This window comes from Melanerpes formicivorus, unplaced genomic scaffold (genome assembly GCF_026170545.1).
Source record: "Melanerpes formicivorus ecotype bairdi unplaced genomic scaffold, bMelFor1.0.p_v2 SCAF_34, whole genome shotgun sequence".
Lineage (NCBI taxonomy): Eukaryota > Metazoa > Chordata > Aves > Piciformes > Picidae > Melanerpes > Melanerpes formicivorus.
The window spans coordinates 7972896-7996308 of record NW_027142386.1 but is presented as its reverse complement, the minus strand read 5'-3'; positions in this window follow the sequence as shown (position 1 = coordinate 7996308).

The window sequence follows — 23413 nt, the reverse complement described above, 5'->3', positions numbered from 1 at the left end:
ATTTCCATGGTGCAACAGAGCAGGCAGCAGGAGGATTACCCAGAGCTGCTGGGTGCTTGGCACTGCTCACCAGGAGCCAGCCCAGAAGCTTGGTGTTTGTGTCCTTCATTTTCCTCTGCTGGGGAGACCGGGGACCCTCACCTATTACAGCTCCACTTCCCCCTTCCTTCCCCTTCTGCATGAACATTTCTCCCTTCCCATGATGATGCAGAGATAAAATGGATTCATTTACATCTGGAAACTCAGGATCTGATCCTCAGGTGGTCTGAACTGCTCTGGTGTCAGAGATTGGAAGAGACTAAAGCGATTTGCTCATTAATTAAACCGAGGAGCACCATGATAAGATTGCAATCCTGCTGTTATTGCTTTTGCTGTTTGGGGTTTTTAATTCAGTTTAATAGGCCCTCAGAAGAAAAAAAAAACCAAAAGTGATTGTTTTTTACCTGCAGCCCTCCTGTTAGGGAGCTGTTTGAAGTGAATTGTGAGCTTGCTCTAATCAGGACACTTCTGAGCTCCAGATTCGGCCACCCTCAGCCTGAGCTTTTGCACATTCCTGCTTTTCCCTGGTGTCTGCCCACAAGCTGCATGCTCAGTTTCCTCTGATAAGCTAATGAAGCATGACTATTCTAATCTCTTGTTAATCATTCCCTCAATCACCCTAAAACCTCTGCTCTGCATCTGCTTCAGTTTTATCTTCTTTGAATACAAGCTGCTGGTGTTGTAAACAATTTCCTGGACAAGGTTTTAGCAGGATCACACACGGCAGCGAGAGCTCTCCCCTATCTCAGCCTTATCAAGATGGAAAGTCAGTGACAGCAGCTGCATTACTCTGGATTTATACAAGACAAGATATCCTTCTCCTTTCTGCTCAAGGGTCAGAAACCAAACCCAGTTTTCTGTGGTTTGTTCTTCCTCAAGCCCTATGAGGAAAGACTGAGGGAGCTGGGATTGCTTAGCCTGGAGAAGAGGAGACTCAGGGGAGACCTTATTGCTCTCTACAGCTACCTGAAGGGAGGTTGTAGACAGGCAGAGGTTGGTCTCTTCTCCCAGGCAGGCAGCACCAGAACAAGAGGGCACAGTCTCAGGCTGCACCAGGGGAGGTTTAGGTTGGATGTTAGGAAGAAGTTCTATACAGAGAGAGTGATTGCCCATTGGGATGGGCTGCTAGGGAGGTGGTGGAGTCACCATCATTGGAGGTGTTCAGGAGGAGACTTGATGGGGTGCTTGGTGCCATGGGTTAGTTGTTTAGGTGGTGTTGGATTGGTTGATGGGTTGGACACAATGATCTTGAAGGTCTCTTCCAACCTGGTTTGGTTTATTCTAAATAAATATAAATGTACCAAACAATTCCACTTCTGTTCCCTTGCACAGCTGCAGTGCTGATGGAAGGAACCACCACTGCCTACAGGCACTGAATTTGTAGCAGTACAAGGAAGACAACCTGGACCCAGCTGCAAGATGTGCAGCCTTGGAACAGCCTGGCCTGGCCCCCACTTCATCCCCACTTCATCCTGTGCCTCGTGTGGAGTTCCTGCTAACCGAGTGAGCCACAGAGTGGAGTCGGCTGGAAGAGATCCCCAAGTGCAGCTGCTGGGTTCAGCACTGCCAGGGCACCACCAAACCCTGGCCCTCAGCACCACATCTCCACAGCTTTGAAACCCTTCCAGGTATGGAGATTCCATCACTGCCCTGGGCAGCCTGGGCCAGGCCCTGACAAACCTCAAGAGGGAGAAATTATTCCTTGTGTCCTACCTAAATCTCCCTTGGTGCAACTTGAGGCCATTTTTTGCTGTCATTTGGGAGAAGAGGCAGATGAGTGAAGAGGACAATCAGCCTGAGACAGCAGTTGGCTGCTGATGTTTCTGCTCTCTGGAGCTAGATCACCTCCAGTAAGCACAGCTGCGCTCCAAGCAGAGGTGCCCACACTCATGCTGGCAGCCCAGGATCAGGAGCCACACACCATGTGTTCATGTGGGGCTGGGGCTCAGCCACCCCCCCCGAGCCTCCAGGACTCTGGCTGGTGCTCCTGGGCAGTTCTTGGCTGCAGCACATGGATGAGCCATGTCCAGGAGCTGGGTTATGCTCCACTGCTCAATGCAAACACAGACAGATAACCAGACTGGGATTTGGATCCTGGCCATCTGCTTATTGCTTACGCTCCTTGGACCTGGGTTTTCCCATCTGTGAAATAAGGGATGGAGCTTGATCTTCATTATAAAACACTTTGACAAGTCCTGATTTGCTCTGGAGTTCCCAGCAGGAGGAGGAGGAGGACATGGAACTGTTAGAGAAGGTGCAGAAGAGGCCACCAAGATGACCTGAGAGCTGGAGCACCTTTCCTCTAAAGACAGGCTGGGAGAGTTGGAGCTGTGCAGCCTGGAGAAGACTCCAAGAAGACCTGAGGTGCACCTGAAGGGGGCTGCAAGGGAGATGGGGAGAGACTTTTTACAAGAGCTTGGAGTGATAGGATGAGGGTGAATGGATTTAAGATGGAAGAAGCTGGGTTGAGATTAGACATTAGGAAGAAATTCTTCCCCAGGAGGGTGCTGAGGCACTGGAACAGGTTGCCCAGAGATGCTGTGGAGGGTCCAAGCCTGGCAGTGTTGAAAGCCAGGCTGGATGGGGCCTTGAGCAAGCTGGCTAGCAGGAGCTGCCCGTGGAAAAGGAGTTGGAACTGGTTGATCTTGAAGGTCCCTCCCATCCCAAACCACTCTGTGGTTCTACGATGCAAACAACTCAGTGCCTCTGCGATACCAAACACAGCTCCACGTGGACTGCAGGAGACAGCAGCGAAGCTGCTCTTAACATTCTCTACATTTTATTGCCAGAAATCAAGAAACAAGAATCTCAGACATGGATGGAAGAGGGAAGCTCTTCAAATCCCTCTTTTACAGCAGCATAAAGTGGTCATCTAATGCAGTGCTATCATAAAATTAAATCATGCTCCCCTGTCACTCGCTATGGTCTCTGCCGACAGATTAAAAACTACATGGCAAAAATGTAATTTCCAGGCTGAAGGTAGAAGAGGAGTTTGAAATATCTTCCTCTGCAGCGTCTGCTCAGTCCCCTGTCCTCCTGGTAATAAAGCAGCAGTCACAGTGGGACAGAATTTAGCGGCGCTGTCTGCCTGCAGGGGCTGAGCCAGGCTGGGGCTGACAGCGCCCAGGGACGCGCAGGTGACGCCTGCAGCGCTGTGCCAAGGTTAGCTCTGCTCCAGAGACGTCCTGGCAGGCAGAGAGCTTTGCAAGCTTCAGACTTTGTGAATCTACTGTCAAGAGAAGAGAAAATAGTTTTTTCCCAACTCCATCCTGCTCTCAAGTGCAGGCTATGGCTCTTCCTGCAGCTGCCCAAGGCAGAGATGTTGAGCAAGGGCTGCACCAGTCACCTCCAGCACACTCCAAAGGCACAACCTGGGCTAATCTGCACCCCTGCAGCAGAAGCCACTTCAGCTGATGGCCTGACCTTTGCTTCTACCACCACCATTCCCAGATGGAGCTAGCAAGGCAACCAAATGCTGGGTATGACCTGCTGGAAAAGGGGCTGTGTATGCCCAGGAGTGGCAAGTGGCCCAGGTCAGTCTGCTCCTGCTTCACACCTGCCATGGAGAGGCTGTTGTCATGGGCACAGGAGGTGAATGCCAATTAGTGCCCTCACCCCCAGCACAAACCCCTCTAAGCACAGACCAAAGCAGCCAGCTAGACCAGAGTCAGTTCCAAGCTACCTGGAGGTGGTAAATCTGTTCTTGCATGTAAGCAGCAGCAGGGATCAGCAGGCTGCCAAGAACATCAGGGCTGCAAATGCAGAATTCTGCTAAGCTCAGCCCAGAGCTTACTGAACCGAGCTGTAAAGTGGCATTGCTGCCTCCTGCCCTTTGGTGCTCGAGGAAGGTGTGGCCATGGCACTGGGGGACATGGTGGAGTTCTGTGCTCCAGGCTGAACAGTCCCAGCTCCCCCAGCCTGCCTCCACAGGAGAGGTGCCTCAGCCTTCAGATCACCCTTGTGGCCTCTTCTGCACCCTCTCTAACAGTTCCATGTCCTCCTCCTCCTGCTGAGGACTCCAGAGCTGGACACAGTACTGCAAGGTGGTGCCTCAATAGACATAACTAGAGGGCGAGAATCCCCTTCCTGGACCTACTGACCAAAGAGGGTCTGGAGTCTCCTTCCCTGGAGACTTCCAAAACCCACCCACACATTGTGACCCTGTGCAACCTGCTGTGGGTGACCCTGCTGTAGGGGGGGTGGACTAGACCTCCAGAGATCCCTTCCCATCCCTACTATTCTATGATGCCAGGCAGTCTCCTTCAGCAGAGCAGCAGAAGTCCAAGTGAGGAGGCAAACAGAGTCACCCCCAGATGAATCACTCCGGAAGGCGCCGGTCCAGCGCCCGGCTGCGAGGTGCTCTCGGAGCCTCAGCAGCGAGTGCCAGCCTGAGCACACAGCCCACAACAAGTTCTCTGCATTGCTGCTTGTTTACATTTGTTGGCAACTTGGAAAATATGAAGTAGGATTTAATTGTGCTTAAAGTGTCTGACTGATTCATTCCTCAGAGCCTGGACCACAGCATCCCCTTTGAGTCATCCTGCTTAAATTTAGCGACGAGCAAGAGCCTTGTGATGCTCCAAGAAAAGAGAGAGGAAGAGGCTTTAATCAAAGCTGAGCAGAAGAAGCCAGAACTGTCCTGCAGTTGTGCTCTTTTGGAAACTCTTAACATAAGGAGAAGGCTCTGGGGAGACCTTGGAGGGTCAGGAGGTCTCCCCCAGCCTCCTCTTCTCCAGTTCCACACCCCCAAGTCCCTCAGCTACTCCTCTCCCTTACTCTTCAGACCCTTCCCCAGCTTTGTTGCCCTTCTCTGGACCTGCTTCAGCCCCTCAGTGTCCTTCTTGGAGGGAGGATTTGAGGTGCAGCCTCACCAGTGCCCAGTACAGGAGCACCATCACTCCCCTGCTCCTGCAGCCACACCACTGCTGATCCAGGCCAGCATGCTGGGGGCCTTCTTGGCCGCTTAAAACCTCTTCTCCCAAACTCTCTCCCACATGCTGACCTTTTCACAGCTGCATCCTCTAAGCTACAAAGCCATTTGATTATTTTTTAATTCATCTTGTACTGCACCTGCTCAGGAGGGCCCTAAGCTGTCTGAGTTGGTTCCTGGCATTCCCAGGATGCAAATGCAGCCTCTGTGATTTCTGAGGCAGCTACTTCCAGTGACACTGCCACTGAATTTCCTCCTCTGTGCCCATGAAAAAGAAAAATGACACCTGGATATCTTCCAGTTTCTCACCTACCCAGCTCTTAACCTTCATCCCTTCGCAGCTGCCTTCCCCCTTTGGCAAAGGCAGTCACTTGGCACAGACTGAAGCCAGTATTGATCTGGAAGTGGTGCAAGCAGAGCTTTCCATCTGCGGAGGGAGGCCACTGGACAGCTCCACTCGCTGCCTGCCCCATGCAGCTCACCAGCCTCAAAAGCTGCTTTTCCACAGAATAAAAGATAGGAGAACACCACACATCATCATGGGCAATAAACCCAGCAATGTTTGGTCAATCCTGGGATGTAAACCCATCTCAGGGCTACAGATCAGTGTTGCATTACGGAAATGATTCCTTCTAGCATCATTTAAAGATGTGCTTTAATCCCAAAGCACCACTCAGGCTATTACTTTCTTATGAGTGACTTCATAAATGGTGATTGCCACTAACCCACCACAGTAAATAGGGGCAAACAGACACTTTTTATTTTCCCCTAGCAGAACTACAGGATAATACAGGGATATTTTATGCTTATTTAAGCAGTAATGATCCATTCCGAGCTCTTGCTGGCCTGACTCTGCCTCTTGGGCAGGCTCCAGTCCTTGCCAGGGCAAGACAACTCCAAAGGCAAAGCTGGAGTTGAAGAGGAGATATTTGACAGCAGGAAGTGACTCTGATCAATGGTGAACTACAACTTCCACCCCCACACCTCTTCACCCTTCTTGACCTGTCTGAGAAGAGCCCAGCCCCATCCTCATGTGTCATGGTTTGGGAGGCTAATTCTCCCACCACAGGCAATAATAATGACTCAGACAAGCAGACTGCAAAAGAATGGTGGGAAGTTTAAATGGGAAAACAAAAACAACAATGAAAGTTTTACAGAGACCCACAAGCACTGTGACAAAAGAGAGAGATCCCAGAACATACCCAAGAATGTCCCATCCCCACCTGGGGGTACACCCAGCACCCCCCTAGGGCTCTTTCTACCCCCCCAACCCAGCCATGGGCCTGGGCAGGCCCAAGGGAGGCAGCTCAGGCCGTGTTACCGAGGCAGCAGCAGGGGACGAAAGAGCAAGTGAAGACCCCATGCTGATCTATTGTAGGGGAGCAGGGCATTATGGGAATGAAGTACCTGCTTTCCTGTGACCACCCCCTGGGCTGGGCCCACCCCTTGGGACCTCCCAGGTGTGGTCTGTGCAGTGGCATCCAGGCCAGCACCCAGCCTAAGCCACCACATCATGGAATCCACGGCTGGACTCTCTCCAGTACTTTCCTCTCCTTGGAGCCCAGAACCAGACACAATAACCCAAAAGTGGTCTCACCAGGACAGAGTGGGAGAAGAACCTTCCTCAAGCTTCTGGCCACACTCTTCATTCAGCCCAGGACACCAGTGGCCTTCTTGGCCACGAGAGCACATTGCTGGCTGATGGTGAACTTCCCTGCCTCGTCCCCACCCGAGCGCTTTCCTCCCCCCGCGTGCGCACACCGACCGTGCACCGAGGCAGAGCAACGTCAGTGACATTTCAGCTAATGATGAGGCCACGAGCAGCTAATCAAGCAGCACATCAGTCACTTGAAAAAGTCACCCTGAATGCCAAAGGTATAAATTAGCAGTTGAAATATTTACATATTTTGAAGATGCACTTTGCCCCAAAGGGTAAACAGAGACCTGCTTGACAATTCCTCCCAGCACCTCACTCCTTGGGAGAGGGAAGCCAGCAGAAACTGAAGCAGCTCAGGACCCCACTGAAAACCAAACATTTCTTTTTCCTTGGAAAATGTTCCCTTTTCTAAGGAAATTATTTCCCCCTCTCCATAACTAATTCTGCTCTACCTCTGTATGTTTAAAAGGAACGTTAATTACACTTTAAATAGTTTCCAACAAATCCTCCCCACCCTCCCAGATCCCAGCATTATCTGCTAAATTAATCCTCAGCCATTTATCTGGCTTAAGGTTAATTGATATATGACTCAATCTCATTTCTTCCCAAAGCAAGCAGGCAGCAGAGGGTCTCTATTGACAGGTAGCTGGCTCCTACTCCCAGGCTCGGTAGACAATTCCCTCTCCTCATTCCAGCTCCTCCTCCCTCTAATGCTCCATTATCAATCTTCCTGTATTCAACAATCATCTGATTTCTCCTCCACATTCCTTCACATTTCATCTTCCAAGGAACTATTGAGGATGATGTGGGGAGAGGGAAAGGCTGGGTAGAGATGTGCCTGCGTGAGGGAGTAGCTGCACATTTGTCCAGGGAGGTGGTGGAGTCCCCATCCCTAGGGGTGTTCAAGCAAGGTGTAGCCATGGCACCTGGGGCCATGGTGGTGTTGGGCTGCTGGTTGGACTGGATGAGTTTAGAAGGCTCTTCAACACTCAAATAATTCTGTGATTCTGTGGAATCACAAAGGCTGGAAAAGACCTCCAAGATCACTGAGTCCAAGCATTAAACCACCACTGCCAAGTCCATCACTAAACCATGGCCCTCAGCACCACATCCACACAGCTTCTGAACACCTCCAAGATTCAATTGCTTTCCTGAGCAGCTTGTTCCAGGCCTTGACAACCCTTTCAGGGAAGAAATTGCTCTTCATGGCCAACCTAGGCCTCCCCTGGTGCAACTTGAGGATCTTTCCTCTCTTCCTTTCACTTGTAACTGGGACAAGAGCCCAGCTCCCACCTCACCGCAGCCTCCTTTCAGGGAGCTGCAGAGCAATGAGGTCTCCCCTCAGCCTCCTCTTCTCCAGACTGAACACCCCCAGCTGCTCCTCCCCAGCCCTGCTCTCCAGACCCTTCCCCAGCTTTGTTGCCCTTCTCTGGGCACACTCCAGCATCTGCTGCTTATGATGCTGCTGAGTGGCTGCCAGGCTCTCTAGCCTGTCAAGGTGAGAAATTTGGGGGTTGTCCCTACTTCATTGCATGAAAAACTATGCAGAGAGAGCCTGATGCCTGGTTACCTTCTCAGGAGAGAGGGCTCCTTGCTGCTGCCCTTTGCTGCTCACCTTGCTGCACAGCTTCCCTGCCAGCAGGCGTGGGCACAGCCTCTGCCGGCCATAAATACAGAGAGAATTTATCACCTGCGAGAGGCTCGAGCCATTTTCTGGCCCCAGCTCCGCACCCAGCTCCTGTGTGCCTGGGCCTGAGCACAGCCCAGGGCTGCCTGCAATTATTTATAGACAAACAAGTAATTAAAATTTTTATTCTGCCCATTTCCAAGGGTTGGGGGAAAAAAAAATAAAACCTCCACTTTATTCTTTCATCAACAAAGGCACTGCCCAGCCTCATAACTCTGTCTGCAAGTTGTAAAGAGCCATGTAAGTGGCTCCTCATCAAACACACTTTGCATTTTATGTGATGTACTGAAAAAGTAAGTGGCTTGGTGACTTCCCCCAAAGTCAGGAAAGGTGGATGCTCCAAACAGCCTTCTCCAGCTCCTGAGCCACCCAACCCTCCAGGAGCAGAGGTGCAGGGAGCAGAGGTCTGTCCAGTACTGGGTAGGAGCATTCTGAAGTTTGGCAGAAGAGGCTGAAGGGCAGACCACCTTGCTCTGAAAGGAGGAGGGAGCCAGGTGGAGTTTGGTCTCTTCTCCCTAGTGAGAAGTGACAGGATGAGAGGGAGTGGCCTCAAGCTGCCCCAGGGGAGGTTTAGGTTGGACATCAGAAGAAACTTCTGCCCTGCAGGGGTTCTCAAAGCCCGAAACAGGCTGCCCAGGGAGGTGGCTGAAGCCCCATTCCTGGAGGTGCTTAAAAGACCCCAAGATGCTGAGGGCCATGGTGCAGTGGCTGACTTGGCAGTGCCAACAGTTGGATTTGATGATCTCGAAGGTCTTCTTCAGCCTTCACGACTCTGTGCTGAAATGACTGCACCCAGGGAGAGTTTCTCTGCTGGTCACACATCTATAGCAGACTGCCCACATCTGCCCGAGGGTGAAGGTGTTAACATTCCTGTCTCTTCGGCTGTGCCAGCTGAGAGGAGACAGTCAGCGTTTAGCAGAAGTGCCCCATGCAGAGAAAGTGATTTAGAGGTTAGAGAGGCCTCTTGCTTTCACTAATTATGCTAAGGAGAAAGCTGCTGTGCTCGTGCTGGCTCTGGAGGAAGGCTGCACTATTTCTTCAGCCCCGAGGTTGGCTTGGCAATATTTCTTCCCAACACCATGAATTTAATCACATCAAAATGTCAGCAAAGAAAAATGAAACACACAGAGGTCCTGTTCCCCCGGATTGATATTTAGCAACAGAAATGGATGTTTTCTTAAAGAGGCAGTGGGCTAGGGGAGGCTTTTACACAGCTCTTCTCACCTTTGGGCTCAATTTGGATTCCACTCCCCATGAATATAAATCAAAAGCACTTTTATTACAGTCAATACAGCTTAGTCACAGCTGATTTTCCCCTGCATTTGTCCTAGCACAGCATGGAGATGAAATGATGGCAGAGGAGCTGCCTGCACACGAGGGCTGGGGCTCAGCATAGCTCTGTACATGGCCAGAAGACACAGGAGCAGTAACACCAAACGTTGCTGACCCAACTCTACCTCTTCCATATGCCAGAGGGTCCTGGAGAACTGGGCCCAGGTGAACCTCATGAGGCTCAGTGAGGCCAAGTGCAAGGTCCTGCACCTGGGTCAGGGCAATCCTCATCAACAGCACAGGCTGGGGGATGATGTGCACTATGGAACCTGGTTTCATGGCTGTGGTGGTCTTAGGCTGGCAGTTGGACTTACTCTCAGAGCTGTCTTCCAACCAAACAACTCTGTGCAGTTAGCTGAAGACCCAGGAGCAGCCTGCCCAAAGCTGACCCCCAGTCATGGTACCAAGCAGAAGCTACCCAGAGACAGCCATCAGCACAGCCATGCACGGCTGCAGGGCACTGCTTCCAGACAGACACCAGCAGCACCAACTCCTTCCCCCAGCACCCCCACCCATGACCCTAACCCACAGCACCACTCTGAGGAGCTGTGCCGAACCCACTCCCTCCCCCCCCAGAGCAGGTAGGATTAAATGCAGTTGCTCCAAGTCGAGCTGTAATTAAAGTGAATTTATATTAATCCAGGGGAGCTAAGGGGAAGGACAATGATTTATGAGCAGCACTGCTGGCATTTTCCACAGGCATAAAAATCATTAAAAATTAATATCTTAAAAACTATTAGGAAAGCAGCCATAATTGGATCAGCAAGCCAGGGTGTCTTTAGGGCACGGAGTTCCTGCAGGGCAAGGAAAAAAACCCAAGCAGATAACCTCTGAGGAAAAGGGGGGGGAAAAAATAACTGAGGCTTTTTTTAAGTCACACTTTCAACCTTTTAATTTTTTTAATGAAAAGGATGAAATGATTGCTGCTAAAACACACAACTACTGCCCTGTGCCAAGTGATTAGGAAACACTTCCCAAGCTCTGAGCCTGGGTCTCACTGGGGAAATTTGTTATTTCTGCTCAATTCACTCTTTGTAGCCAGAGAGGTTAATTAAGAGTTTATTGCAGGAGTGGCAAAAACAACAAACATGGAAGCATCTTGGAGGCTAAGGCAGTTTTTGTTCAGGAGGCTCCTGGCTCCACAGTCACTGTGGCACTTGTCCTGGATATGGACTGATCAGGATCCTCAAGGGCAGAATTCCTTGGGGAAGAGGATTAATGATAGTTAAACTGCAGTAAAGATTTTTCTCTGGATTAGGGTTGAGGGTGCAAGGATCATCCAGCCTTGAGAAGAGAAGGCTCAGAGGGATCTCGGTGTGTTTAAATACCTGGTGGGGGCAAAGAGGACAGAGCCAGATTCCTATCTGCCACTCAGAGGCAGGACAAGGAAGTAGGCACAGCTCAGATAGAGGAAACTCCACCTCAAGCTACAACAGAGCTGCCTTGCTTTGAGGGTGCTCAGCCTGGCAGAGGCTGCCCTCAGAGGCTGCCGAGTCTCCAGAACCCAAATGGGCACAGTGCTGAGCAACCTGCTCCAGCTGACCTCGCTTCCAGCAGCAGGGTCAGACTTAGACCATCTCCGGAAGCCTCTTCCCTCCCGTGGTGAAGGACACCTGGTGCAGAGTGACCTTTCCAAGTAGCTCAGAGCAGCATGCAAGACACAATGAACTGTGCACCTCAGAAACAGTCCCCTCCAGATCCATGCTTGCCTTGATGGGTCACATCCAGCTGAAATCCCTTTGTCTTTGGGCACATCTCTTCAAAGGCATCCTCCGAGCAATCAATGTGTCCTGGGGACATATTTATCGGTCCCTATTCTCTGCAATTAAACTCAGCAAGAGCAATAACACCACCTTCACTGTTCCCCCTTTGAAAGCTGTCCTCTGGTTCCTTCAGTCTGAACAGATGGAGTCCTGCACTATCACCTTGCAAACTTTTTCCTTACCTATTAAAGCACAGAAGTTTCCCTACAGCTTTGCAGAAGGTGCTCACTGCTCAAAGGAAAAAACCTCCAAGTGTGCTAAGACACAAAAAGAAATCCATAAAGTAGATCTACACTCAAGCCAATTACCTTGATGGGGTCTTAGTATTGGCTTTAACAGGATTTAGATAAGGCTTTAACCTCAGTGTGCCTCGGATCACACACTGCAGCAGACAGCTAAATTGGCTCTCTCTGTATTGGCAACCAGAATCCACTCCTGATGGATGTGCAAAGCTCTTCCTGCAGTGGACATCTCAGCCTGGAGTTTAAAGGGAGAGAGGCTGGAGCACAGCAGCCAGGTTTGGAGAGCTCTGGAAAATTCCCTGGCTCTACCTTTGCTTTTTAAAGAGAAATAAATGGTTCCTTGGGGAGCAGGAAACGGTGGGGGTTGGAAGGCACCTCTGGAGATTGGGTCCAACCCCCCTGCTAGTGCAGGCTCACCTAGATCAGCTTGCACAGGAACGTGTCCAGGCTGGCTGTGCAAGTCAGGTTTCACCTCAGTGAGGAATGGGTAACTGTCCAAAGGCCATGAGGATGCGGCTGTGCTCCTCGTGGTGGCCAGGGACAGGACAAGGGGCAGTGGCTCCTGCTCTGGAAAGTCCAACCCACCAGGACACTGCCATCCTGCTCTAAGGGAACATGCAGGAGCAGAGGGGTTGGACTGGGTGATCTCCAGAGGTCTCTTCCACCCCCACCACTCTGATCCCCCCCTGCAGCGAGGCTCCTGCTGTCAGCTTGCATTCCAGCTTCTCACTGAACCTTCCAATGCTTTCTGCTGCCTCTGTGCTACACGGGGCCAGCAGGACATGCTCCTGCACTCACCCTCAGTGCTTTAGAAGCTGCCTTTTGAATTAGAAGCTGTTTACAACTACTGCAGAGCCCCTTGGTGAATGTTCTTCTTGGGTTTGATGTGCAGCATCCCCTGCCTGTGGTACTGCTCCAGCCTCACCTGATTCTGTTATTTCCCATTGAGGGAGGTAAAATTTTCTGGAAAAAGCCATCCAGCTGAGACAATTAGGAGCAGTTCATAAAGGGGATCCTTGGCACTCTGGAATGCTGTTGACAAAATTAAGACATTGCTTACAATTACCCTCCCAGTAATTTATGCAGCCAGCAGACCCTGCCAGCACAGGCCATGCCAGCTCTGCTAATGAAACCCAAATCAAGCTGACAGCAGAATGATGGTGGGGTTTGAAAACAAGTACCAACAGTTTGCAGGTGGTTTAGGCAGCTATAAAAATCTGATTTATAAGGGCTTTTTAATCCTGGGTTTAATTCACCTTGTGGGAAATGCACTGCAATAAAGCATCCTGCCACACTACCCATGCCAGGCTGTTTGGGGCCCTGTGGGGTTCAAGCACAGGAAAGGCTCCAGGTTTGATTGCAGTTTGCAAGGTGTTTAGGCTCCAGCTACACTCCCTCCCCACTCTCAGACACGGGTTTCATCTCCTGGCACTCTCATTTACAGGCTGATGGATTAGAGGGAGCTGCAATAGGAGGCACAGTCAGGCTTGGGATGAAATGCAGCTGTGCCTCTGTGAAGGGGTTGGGATTCCTGCAGCAAGCATCGACCATGGAGGCACCTGGCTGCCATCAGCCTCACTGCAGCTCCAGAGCAAGAGAGTTCAGTGCTCCTCAGCATCCTCTCACCACTACACCACATCCCTCAGCACCACACCTACACAGCTCTTAAGTACCTCCAGGGATGAGGACTCCACCACCGCCCTGGGCAGCCTGGGCCAGGGTTTGCAAACCCTTTCAGGGAAGACATTGTTCCTTATGTCCAACCTAAACCTCCCACAGGGCAACTTGAGGCCATTTCTTCTTGTTCTGTCACTTGTTAGATAGGACAAGAGACCAACCCCCACCAGGCTCCAACCTCCTCTCAGGGAGCTGTAGAGAGCAGTGAGGTCTCCCTCAGCTTCCTCTTCTCCAGACAGAACACCCCCAGCTCCCTCAGCTGCTCCTCCCCAGCCCTGCTCTCCAGACCCTTCCCCAGCTTGGTTGCCCTTCTCTGGACACACTCCAGCTCCTCAGAGTCCTCCTTGGAGTGAGAGGCTCTTTTTGTCCTCATAAAATGAGGATAAATAGCATAGACATGATAATGAGGATAGCATAGACATGTCCCTGTTCACTGCAGGGGGCTTGGACTTTCAAAGGTCCCTTCTAGCTCAACCCCTTCTGTGATTCTATAACATAAAGCTGGACAGCCCTGAGGGGATCTCTGGCATTATAAACCTGGCAGTGTGATGCTGCTGTAGTGCACAGCAAAGGTTCCTAGCACCCAAAAATGAGTGGGAAAAATAAAAGGGAGTGATTAATTTTCAAGAGGCAACTATTGCCCTCTGATTACACAAAGCTACTTCACAGAAGCAGTGCAGCAGCTGCTGCTCCCTCTCTGCTGAGCTGCAAGACTCCCTGCTTGCTGCAGCATTTGTATTCCTGCCCTCTGCTGCAATCAATCCAGAGGAGATCCTATTGCTGCTCCTCTCCTCTGCAAACATCCCCACAACAGAGAGGCATTGCCACAATTAGGTTTTAGTCTGTTCTGTAGCTACTGATCTCCACAGGAGCTAATGCAGCTGAAAAGTGACCAAATATTACAGCAAGAGGAAGTTCACTTGAAGACATGGGATGAAAGGAGAGGACTTGTGTGCTCACATACACTGGGGAGTGCCTGGTGTTGCCCCCTCCCATGAGATGTAAAACAAGAAACACAAACCAGGCACCAAGCCTCTCTGGGCCTGTTAGAGGTGATGGAGAACAGCAGTTCCCCCCCTGCTGCAGGAAAGGAAGGGGAAGCTCAGCCTTGAAATGGATGTGCTTGAAATGGAGGTGCTGACCCTGTCTGAGCCCCGAGAGCAGCACAATCACAAATCAGTCTGGGTGGCAAAAACCATTCCTGACATCATCTGGCAGCAGCAGACTTCACAGCAACAGGGAGTGCTGGGTGGAAGCCTAGGATGGCTGAGTTACACTCAAACAGCAAAGCTCCAGCACCTCTGCATGGCAAAGCACCACAGAATATACCCAGAGAAGCTCAAGGAGTTCTGCCAGGGGTTGCAGGAAGGGTGACTTTCTTCATGCCCTGATTGATACAAACCTGCTCTGTGAGGCTGCCAGAGTTTCATAGGAGCCATCAAGAGAAGGCAGGAGGGCAGATCCCACTGCTAACCGAGCTCCTGGCCAGCAGGATGTGACCTGGGATCCCAACATTTACATGAGAGCATAGGAAGTGATCCCACTTCCAGGCCAGGGATGAACCTTCTCATCTGAGGGACTCAATTTCACTCTCCTGCATCCTAAACCCATCAGAGAGCTGTTACAGACAACCTTTGAGTGCTGCCAGGAGTGGAGCAAAGTGGACTTGAGATAAATGAGGAGGAATCTCAGAACTCTCCCTCTATTTTGAGAGACATTTCCTGTAGGCTTCAAGCAGAGCAAGGGGGGAAATGAAGGCTCTTAAGATGGCAAACACCACCAAAGCCAAGGGGAAACTTCACACCGTGCCACCCCCAGTCACTGCCATCACAGTGCTTCCTCAGCAGCAGGAGCCCCCTGCCCACAGCAGAGCAGCCTGACAGCACTCTCAGCTTCCACCACAGACCAGGCTCTGCTAGCACAAATAGCAAGGACCTCTCCTCATCCCAAACACACTTCTCAAAGCAGCACTTCACAGGCTGTTCTCAAGAGGAGGGATCAGCTTGGTCCACCCAAGCCCTTCAGACACCAGCACTTCCAAGCACTCAGCAGACAGAATTTTCCTCTAGCTGAGGCAGGAGCACATTTAAGAGACCTGAACATAACTTACCTGCAACTGATGGGCAGCAGAAACGCTGGAGCTGCTCCTACAACCACAGGACACCGACAGCCTCCACCTCTACTCCCTGCTCCCCCCGGGGCACTGATTAAATATCTGATTAGAGAGCGAGCAGAACCTGCTGACACAAAGCATCTGCAGCACCTGGGCTTTCCCCGGAGGTCTCCCTGCTAATTGAGCCAAATCCTGTTTAGTTTCTCTAATTTGGTAAGTGCCTTTTGAGTGCTTACAGCTGTGGCAGCCTGGGGGGTTAGGCCTCTGTGCACCTTTGGGCAAATATTGCCCCCATTTGATACTGTCATGGGTTACAACTTTACCTGCTGGACCACACAGGCACCACTGCTGCTTCTCCACTCATTGATATCGAGGCAGATATTGACAAATACATCCCAGTGCAGCCCAGCTGCCAGCAGAGGCTCTTGGTGGGGCTGCCAGGCTGATATCCTCACAGCAAATTAAGCAGGAGAGAGGCTGGGCTGCTGCAAGTGCTTCTTGCAGAATTCATCACCAGAAGGCAGCAAGAATGATGGAGCAAAAGCCAGGGAGAACATCAATGCCTTAACTGTGCTCAAACACTTCCTACATTCGGGTGGCCAAAAGTTGTTTTTCCTTGGTCAGATGGACCACTGAAGAGAAGAGTCCACACACTCTGCAGGCTCAGGTTGGAGATTAGGAGAAAGTTCTCTGCTGCAGGAGTGGTCAGGGACTGGCACAGGCTGCCCAGGGAGGTGGTGGAGTCCCCACCCCTGGGGGTGTTCAAGCAAGGTGTGGCCATGGCACTTGGGGCCGTGGTTTAGTGGCCATGGTGGTGCTGGGCTGCTGGTTGGACTGGGTGCTCTTGGAGGCCTTTTCCAACCTTACTGATTCTGTGATTACAAGAAAGGCAACACCACTCCTAGCAGGAGAGGTTCTTACTCTGTACAGAGAACAAATGAACGAGGAGGAGGGGGGTGGAGAACTCCTCTGGGGAGTTTGTCACCACGGGGCAGAGCTGTAGGATCTTTTTCATAACAGTTCACCGCGAGTCACTCTATTTATCAGCACTAATTAGACTCATCTCTGAACCGGAGGGCCAGAACCTGATTTGCTTTGATGTCCTCCAAGTCAAAGGGTCTCACATTGTTCATCAGCCGAAAGAGGTGCGGAAATTGCTGCTAATGTTCTGCTGCTTCCACTGAGCTCCCCAGCAGCAGCGCCTCCGGTGAGGCACGGCAGGCAGGCACGGCCAGGCAAAGGCCTTCTGTTAGTGCACTCCAGTCAAGTAAGAGGAAATTACAGGTCACTTCGATTACAGCTAATTAAGCTTCAGATAATTAATTTGACACCTTGACCCACAGGTCCCACGCAGCGCTCTGCAGCTGAAAGGCTCCAGGGCTTTGCTTGTGTTGTCTTTACTTTGCTCAGCGTGAGAGCTCCGTCCTGCTCAGGGAGGAGGTGAAGCAAGGGTCTTGGATTCGTGCAGAAAGACAGCTGAGCACTGAGAAGATCTCCTCTCAGGCTGCCCCTCTCCAGGCCAAGCAGCCCCACAACACAACCACAGTTTTAGTCCAAGATCTTTGTTTTCAGCCACTTGGAGACTCTCCTAGGACCAAGCACCCAGCTGACACTGCTGGAAATGTTCTCATGGCTTCACTCCGAGGCTTTGCCATCTGGACTGCTCTGCCACCTCGGTGGCCTGGTCACGCTGATCCAATTGCCCTTAATCTACCCAGCTCTTCCCTCTGCACTTCAGGCAAGCTCTCAGCTGCCCCAGCTCAGCTCACATTCCCTAATCCCTGGCACTAAATGCACAAAACAGATGAACCATGTCCAGTTCTGGTCAGCTGAGAGTCATGGTGTGTCCTTGGGACTCGGCACACAGCAGAAAGCTTTTGCTTGTGCATATGGTTTTTAATGGAATTCATACAATGTTTGACCCTTCTCAGCATTTCAGGGCTGCCTGAGCCGTGCAAGGCTCCCTGGCAGCTGGTGGGAAGAAGATGCTGTCCCATCCCATCCTAATTACATCGAGGACATGCAGATGTTTAACCTTTCCCAAGCCCACAGAGGAAGAGAAGAGCCAAGGCTCTGCCAGCCTCTGCTGCTCCTGAATGCTGCTGAAATTCAATGGCAAATTAAAAAGGCAGTTGAATGAAAATAGGGCTTGGTTTGTTTGGGGAAGGGTGGCTGAGGACAGGACTTGTCTTGAAAGAGGAAACCTTCCTAGCCTTAGGAACACCTGCACTGCTCAGAGCAGATGGACACAGCCACCCAAACCATTCTGTGATTCGCTGCTGCCCCACGTCCCCCAGCCCCACTGCTACATTTAGAGCTCCTTTGTTTCCATCTCAGTGACCTCATTAAGATTTAAAAGTTTATATTTATTTAGAGTTGAAGTTAATGACTTTTATTAATGACTAAGGCAGCAGGAAGCATCTCAGCATCTCAGATGGAAAATTAAGAGCTATATTGTGATCTGCATTATGAAAAAGCTCTTTGTACCTCAGCCTGGAGACTCAACACCTCGAAGCGGCAGCTCCTCGGAAACTCTGCTCACTTCCACGTAGTTGTGGTTGCTGCTGCTGAATCTCTAATCCCATGGCAGCACACATGAGGAACAAGGGAGCAGCTGCAAGGTATCACAGAATGCTTAGGCTGGAAAAGACCTCCAGGATCATTGAGCCCAACCATTAACCCAACCCTGCCAAGTCCACTGCTAAGCCACATCCCTCAGCCCTGCTCCCCAGATCCGTCACCAGCTTTGCCCTTCCCTGCACCTGCTCCAGCCCCTCAAGTCCTTCTTGGAGAGAGGAACCCAAACTGAACCCAAGATTCAAGGTCTGGGGGGCAATCACTTCTCTAGTCCTGCTGGCCACACCATTACTGATCCAGGCCAGGATGCTGGTGGCCTTCTTGGCTGCCTGGGCACATCTTGGCTCATCTTCATCCACTGTCAGCCAGCATCCCCAGGTCCTTTTCCACTGCCAGTTTCCAGCCACTCTGCCCCAACCCAGAGCATTTATGGGGTTGTTGTGGCCCTAGTGCATGAATTCTGCTAGCACACAGCTTGGTGGCTTTGCAGCTTGGTGGCTTCACATCCATCCTGCGTCGAGCCTGTTGAGGAATCTCTGCTGGGCTCAGAGTGCAGCAGCTCAGCGCTCAGCACTTCCAACGTTGGTCACTCATGGAAAAGGAGACAAGAGCCCAAGAAGCTGTCTTCTCCTCTGACATTGCCACACTCTGAGAAAGTCAGCCCTCTCATCAGGCATCTTAAGCACCATCTGTCCACGTTGAGAATCCATTTCTAAAGCTTGCTGAGCCCTATGATGTATGTCCCTTGCTACAAGTAAAAGGCTGCCTGCACGATGATGAATTGGACAATATGCTTGCTTTAAAGCTCAGCCTGCTTCCAGAGCGTATGGAAATGCCAGGCAATTATTACACACCTCTGTAATTCTTGCTCAGATGTTTCCCATTTTAATTCTCTTCAGAAGAAGGAGTTAACTACTTTGCTCCATGGGATAAAAAATAAAAAATCAGGGAAAAAAAAAAATCACCTTTCAACATGCACAGGAAGAAGAAGAAGAAGAAGACATAAAATCATCTGTTTCATCTTGTGCCCTTGAATGTTCCTTGTCTTGGGCTACCTGATAACAGGGCTGAAAAGAGAGTGGAAAGTGCAACACTAATAAAATGGTAATAAGCTGGGAACTGCCTACCCAGGCCAGGCTCTTGGTCCCTCCTGTCCATGTCTGCTCTCAGAAAGGGCCCAGCTGCAGCAGGTGCTCCTGGGACAAGCTCAGGAGCTGCTGCACCAAGAGCTCCAGCAGAATTACACCCAGGCCTTCACTATTTCAGCACTTCTAATCACTGGTGCTGTTTTAGCTCTAAATTCTCTCATTGTACATGTCATTTCCCAATGCTTCCTTTGATCTCTTGTTCTTCATGTTCTTGAAGATTTAAAGAGCTTTCTGTGCTATAAAAACAAGGTATTGATTGCTGTGCAGCACTCAGTGGAGAGCTGAGGCACTGAAGTTTATTTTATGGTCCATTAATAGAGTGTCAAACTTGTTGGCCCAACTTCTGCCCTCAGCAAGACCTGACCCTAAGAATAAAAACACAGTTTCCATGGTACTCAGTGTCAGCTGCAATGCTTGGAGCGTCCTTGGTGGACACAAGGGTGAGTAAGTATGGAGGAGACTTAAGTGCTTGTGGGACCACATCTTATATTTCAGTGGCTTCTAGGACTCTCCATATTAAACAAAAATGGCATCATTTGACCAGTGTGGGCAATTAAAGCTGCTCTTTGTTTTGGACACCACTGGGAATAAATTCTGGTGGCACAGAAGTTAGAAATCATTAGGGAAAACCTCACTTTGTTAACAGTAAAACCCCAGAATCGAAGCATCCCAGGTAGTGCTTCGGATCACAGAATGGTTTGGGCTGGAAGGAGCCTTCAAGGTCATCTAGTTCCAACTCCCCTGCCACGGGCAGGAACATCTCCTGCTAGACCAGAGTGCTCAAGACCCAGGAGAAACTATTTGGGAGTGTCTGCATAAAGAAGAACACTTCAGAGTCAGGATGCAGGGAGTTAAACCTCACATCTCTCCTAAGATCTTTACGATCATCTCTCCTAAGATCTTCCTAAGATCTTAAGAACGATGTGAGGTTAAGGTCCTCCTAAGATCCTCCTAAGATCTTAAGAACCTTCCTGTAGCATATTGATTCCATCTCTCATTAGAGGGACAAGCAACCAAAGCATGCTTCAAAAAGCAATTAATTCTCCAAAACTAGAGGATTACCCCAAAGAGGAAACCCAGAGAATTGGGCATTAAAATGCAAATTTGTTGTAATGCTACATCAAAGTTAGTCACTACCAAAGCCAAGGGATTATCCTGCTTGCTGAATGCAAGTGATCCTGCAGCCTTTTTTTCTCTTCAAAACCCATTTCTGAGCAGTCCCCAATGGCTGGTGACAGGCAGCCTGCTTTGGCTGAGGACCTGGATTTAGCCCCAGCTGTCTCAAAAGTGCTTAATTTTAACAGTAACTAACTGTAGTCCTTCATGTCTTCAATTAGCTCATTAGAGCCCTTAAAGAAGACAAATGGCTTCTGGATGTGCAGGCCCAGGAGGTGGGTGGCTTCCAGCCATTGCCTTTCCTCACTGCCAGTCAGCTAGAGCCGAGCTGCTCGAACACTGCTTACACAGAACCCTAGAGTGCATTGGGTTGGAAGGAACCTCCAAAGGTTATCTTGTCCAACCCCTCTGCAGTCAGCAAAGACATCCTCCACTGGGTCAGGTTGCTCAGAGCCACATCAAGCCTGGTCTCCAAGGATGGGGCCCCCACTGTGTCTGTGGGCAACATGTTCCACTGTTCCTCCACCATCAAAGAATCCCCCAGCCTGGACTGGGAATGAGGATTGTTCTGGCCCAGGTGCAGGACCCTTCACTTGCTCTTGTAGATCCCCATGAGGTTCACCTGGGCACACCTCTCCAGCTTGCCCAGGTCCCCCTGGATGACATCCCTCTGGCTTTAATTAATTAAACCCCAGACCTTCACTTCCAGCAATTCTGTGGCCATCTCCCACCACAGCCTTTTCCAGTGCACAGTCACAGGACATCCACAGCTGGAAGGTCTCCAGGTGGTCATCAGATCCAAGCAAGGACAACCACTTCTCTCCAGATCTTTGCTCTCCAAAGAGCAGTGACTGCCTTCTTCTAGCTCCTCTTCCTATGCTGAGCAGCAGCCAGCGGTGGTGTCAGCCCAAGGACTCACGCACAGAGAGCACATCAGTCGGGGTGGGGGCACAGAGAGGCTTCTCAGTGTCTGGCAAAGCACTGAGCTGAGCTGGGGGGGAAGCCCCTTGCACTGGGCCATTTGTGCACTGGTAAAGCTCTCCAGCAATCAGCAGTCAATTCTGCAGTGCTTTTTTTAATGTGGAAGTGGCTCAGAGTTAGCAGCACTAATGATGCCTGTGGTGAATACCAGCATTTGAGCTATTCAGGGAAACACTGAAAGGAGAAAATTCCTTCTGAAAACCTAAGATTCGTTATCCACCTCCCTCCCTTCCCCCAATAAAAACCCATTCAAAGAGCAATTCTTGGGGCCCACAAGGCATACTTTGAGACACACTATGGCAAGGAGCTCCATTTTCACTCCAGGCTAATGACAGAGCGTTGCTGACACTTCAGAAGCACTTTAGCAGTAACTACAGAAGACTTATTTTAGGAATTTATTGAGTCTCTGAAGTGACATCTTCTTAGGGAAAGGAAAAATGAAAGGATCATTTTCTGCATAGCTCCAGCAGGCATCATAAAATGCTAATTTAGGGTAACCTTTCTGCAAGTGCTTAAATGATCCCTAAGTCTGAGCACCACCATCTTCCCAGTATCCCAAATGCCCATTTCGTTGGTCCACAGTAAGCCAAAGTTGGCCCAGGCTGCCCAGGGAGGTGGTGGAGTCCCCATCCCTGCAGGTGTTGAAGAAATGTGTGGCAATGGCACTTGGGGCCATGGTTTAGGGGCCATGGTGGTGCTGGGTTGGTGATCTTAGGGAGTGCTTCCAACCCAAACAATTCAGTGGTTCTAGGATTCATCCAATGGTTGCACCCACACAGTATCACAGTATCACAGTATCACTTAGGTTGGAAAGGACCTCAAGGATCATCGAGTCCAACCTATCAACACAGACCCCATGACTAGACCATGGCACCAAGTGCCACATCCAATCCCCTCTTGAACACCTCCAGGGTCGATGACTCAACCACCTCCCTGGGCAACCCGTTCCAATGCCGAATGACTCGCTTGGTGAAGAACTTCCTCCTCACCTCGAGTCTAAACCTCCCCTGGCACAGCTTGAGACTGTGTCCCCTTGTTCTGGGGCTGGTTGCCTGGGAGAAGAGGCCAACCCCTTCCTGGCTACAACCTCCCTTCAGGTAGTTGCAGAGGGCAATGAGGTCACCCCTGAGCCTCCTCTTCTCCAGGCTAAACAATCCCAGCTCCCTCAGCCTCTCCTCATAGGGCTTGTGTTCAAGGCCTCTCCCCAGCCTTGTTGCCCTTCTCTGGACACGCTCAAGTGTTTCGATGTCCTTCTTAAACTGAGGGGCCCAGAACTGGACACAGGACTCAAGGTGTGGCCTAACCAAAGCAGAGTACAGGGCACAATGACCTCCCTGCTCCTGCACCCAAAGTTCTTCAAGGTCTTTTCCAACCACAGTGATTCTATGATGCATTAACAACTGAAAAGCAAGCAAAACTGCTGGGCTTTAATCAAAATAGTCTTTCATGGCTGATTTCATTGCACAGCCACAAAGGGTGGGATGGATTAGTTCCCTGTGTGGTGGAGCCACATGACACTGAGCTGTTTATTCACGTGTGTAACTGAAACATTCAAAGCAGCACAGATTAGATGCTTCCAAATTGGCCACAATGCTGACAGGGAAGGCTGGCAAAGATCCTCCCCTCCCTGTGCCTTTGCTTTCTTTTGTACCTGGGAGATGTTCTGTGCAATTCACTCTCTGAGCACTTCGATGTCTTTTCATCTGCTGGAACAGAAGCAAACTCACCCTGCCAGAACAGTGTGGAATTCAAAGACTCAAATTCAGGTTTTCAAGCCCAGAAAATGCACTTCCAGCTCCTTTCTGCCACCTGGGATAACAGAGGTGAAGCTTCCTTGGAAAGCCCTCCCATGTGCACCCACAAATGCAGGGCAAAGCAAGGATTCCACTGGACATGAAGATATTTCTCCATATGAAACCCAAACCTTGACATTCTGCAGGCAGTAGGAGGGTGGTGAGACTCTGGCACAGGCTGCCCAGGGAGGTTGTGGCTGCCTCCTCTCTGGGGGTGTTCAAGGCCAGGTTGGATGAGGAGTCCAGCTGAGAAGCAGGGAGGTTGGAGGAGGTGATCTCTGAGGTCCCTTCCAACCTGAGCCACTCCAGGATTCCGTGATCCTGCATTGCCCCATGGAGTTTTGCTCTGTGCAGTGCA